At 33.0% G+C, this 3,138-nt stretch overlaps 1 pseudogene; it reads left to right on the forward strand.

Annotated features, from left to right (window-relative positions):
- The first annotated feature begins 501 nt into the window (after positions 1 to 501).
- On the forward strand, positions 502 to 2,769 carry LOC115980409 (annotated as a pseudogene).
- Positions 2,770 to 3,138: the final 369 nt, after the last annotated feature.

Consider the following 3,138-nt stretch of genomic DNA (forward strand, 5'->3'; position numbering starts at 1 on the left):
ATATAATTATTGAAAACCAAATTTTTGTTTTTACATGCCGTTGGCATATATGTTACAGCCATGCCTTTGCCCTTGATAGTTGACTTGTAATTACCAATCTTCTAGGGCCTCGTAAAAATACCAAATAAAAAACCTTACGTATTTTATTTTAAACACATGTTTTTAATTTTCAAATAACATTACATACTTTTTCACCTACATGTATTTTCAAAAAAACTAAAAACTGTTGTTTAAATACACGTACCAAACGAGCTCTTAAGTTCTTCATGGTGGGGTCACACAAAACCATAGCTTCACTAGTTTCTAAAGTAAGGTTCACCAAGATTTTTCACATTTCTTAACATTGAAATTCCATTCTACGTGGTCATAACGACCCATGAAACTTCACAGCATTCCTCCAAGTAGAAAGTAGAAACACAGTTTTACTAGCTTTAAGAAAGTCCTATAGCTAATTTGGCCTCAGCACCAGTCTCTTCTTCTTTACATTAAATCTGTGCATTAATGGCCTCTCATATTAGCTTGAAGACCCGGGCAGTCTTGGTTCTTGCAATTGCCCTCTGTGTGCAAGGCACTCCACGTATGAAAACAATTATCTCCATTACTAAAACCAACTAGTAAACCTCCATTTTCTATTTTTCATGCCTTATATTATTCGACCATCTTCTTATTTCTCGATGCTACAAATATTAGTATTTTTTCTTCTTTACGTGCCTTTCTTTTTCATGAAAAGAAACCATTTTGAAGTTCTTTTATCCTTACACTACAACTTTACATATATACTGGTAGATTCTAAAAACTTAGGAACTAATGTATTTAGAACTCTAACCTGTATTGTTGGTAAACCATGATCAAAATAGGTTGTTTAGTCTTGTTTAGACTTGCTCAAAGTTGTGTCTTTTATTTAAAGTTAGATTCAAGCTGATGCAAAATTGATAGTGCATTTCGGCCTGATTCGATCAATCGAAACTTAGGCTCGATCAATCGAAAATCGGGCAGAATGCGTTTTTTTGCAGAATTTCAATTCAGCTCTAATTCATTAAAACGTTTAGGGTTTTATGTTTTTGTCCTAGGTATATAAGGCAAACCCTAGTCACGTTTTAGAAGCTGCTCATATTGCTGTTTATGTAAATCTCTTATGAGATCTGTGAGGAGTTTTCCTTTACACAAGCTTAGGGTTATTAAGAAGAGATTTGTTCAAGAGCTTGATGATCATTCAGTTGCTGCCATAGAAGCTTAAAGAAACATAAGTGGGTGTACTTGTACTTGCTGGAGAATCCAAGAAAGAAGGAGTCTGTGGCCTCGGAGCTTGCACGTGGTCATGTCAGTAAGTTTCTATTGGTGGGTAGCAATAGGATGTTAGCGGTCTAAGTCCTATTGTAAAACTTCGATTCTTTTATAGTGGATTCAGGTTTACCTTGAGAATAATTAGGTTAAATTCTCCCCAGGTTTTTACCGGTTTGGTTTCCTGGGTCATCATATCATTGTGTTATTTATCTTTCCGCTGTTTTGCATGATATGATTGTTTGATTGTGATAACCTAAATCTGGAATTTGGACTAAGTAATAACTTGGCTAATTAACTAGGTTATTCCTATTGTGTTTTAAGGGGTCTAAAAACATACATATACTATTCGAAATGGATCCATTCGGTGCTAAATCCTACTAAGTTATATCTAGTGCTACATCAATTAAATATTAAATAATACAATAACCTACATACAATCAGATTCAAAAAATAAAATTTTAAACTGTGAAATGGACTCTTTTCCATATTTACTGCAACTATATATAGGTGGTAATGGTATGTATTATTTTAAAAATGCTTTAAAATTAGGTTTCATAATTCATGTACTTCCAAAAACCATAGCAGTTCATCTAGTTATTTATGTTGGTGGTTGCAGGTGCAATAAAATGTGAGAATCTAGACAAGAACACATGCACATTCGCAGTGTCATCCTCCGGCAAACGCTGTGTTCTTGAGAAGCACGTAAAAAGGAGCGGAGAGGAAGCATACACATGCCGTACATCAGAAATTGAGGCAGACAAACTACGAGACTTGATTGAGACTGACCAGTGCATCAAAGGATGTGGGCTTGACCGTAAAACACTTGGAATCTCATCTGACTCATCTCCTTGAGCCTCGTTTCTCAGAAAAGTTTTGCTCACCTCAGTGCTATGGAAGCTGCCTCAACATTATTTACTTATTCTTTAATCTTGCCGCTGGTGAAGGTATAAACATATCGTTTTAAATTATCAAAAGACTAACCATTTAAATAAAAATACTTCTCACCATGAGTATATTCATTTTATAGTCAACCAATGTAAGTATATCCCGTGCCATTTTTTTTCTTATAAAATAACTAAAATTTAAAAGAAATGAGAAGGAAAAAAAAATGACATGTTACAGTTGGTAATATATAAAGTGGAACGCTTAGAATGTAATAAAGAATTTTTATTCCAATTATTTACTCTACAAGCTTCGTGTATGCAAGCCATATTGCTACCTCTGTGTTTGAGGAATGCTCAGGTTAACAGATTTCACAACCTTTTTAATAAATTATTAAGAAGATAAATTGTGATTACTATAACATTAATTTATGGGTTTACTTATGAGTTATGACCCCAATTAAATTTATGGTACAAAAATGAAAGTCAATTCAATGGTTTTAGAAAAAAAGTTACGAGATATTTTATATTGCTATATTTAGGTACTTATTCAACTTTCGATTTAGGTGTATTTCTTCCAAAGCTATTAAGTTTCAGACTTTGAAGAATATATATATATATATATATATATATATATTTACGTTGTTTACTACATGTAGCAATTATTCAAGATAACTATTCAATCATAAAAAATAGCAATAAAATGAATAACAACGTACTATACTATCTAATAGACATTGCAACTTTAAATGAACAATATGTAATAAATTGAAAATAATAAACCTTCAGTCCTAATGTGGTGTAAATGAGTTAATTTACGCAACCAATAAAACACTACCACATCAATCCTATATTGAAAAAGTAATACACACAAGCACACACAATCACATCTCAATTAAACTCAAAATCCTCCCCATTCGATTCAGACCTGAAGTGGTCCTTGGGTTTAGGCGTTGGAGGAGTTGGTCTTCAG

Source organism: Quercus lobata, chromosome 3, assembly GCF_001633185.2.
Source record: "Quercus lobata isolate SW786 chromosome 3, ValleyOak3.0 Primary Assembly, whole genome shotgun sequence".
Lineage (NCBI taxonomy): Eukaryota > Viridiplantae > Streptophyta > Magnoliopsida > Fagales > Fagaceae > Quercus > Quercus lobata.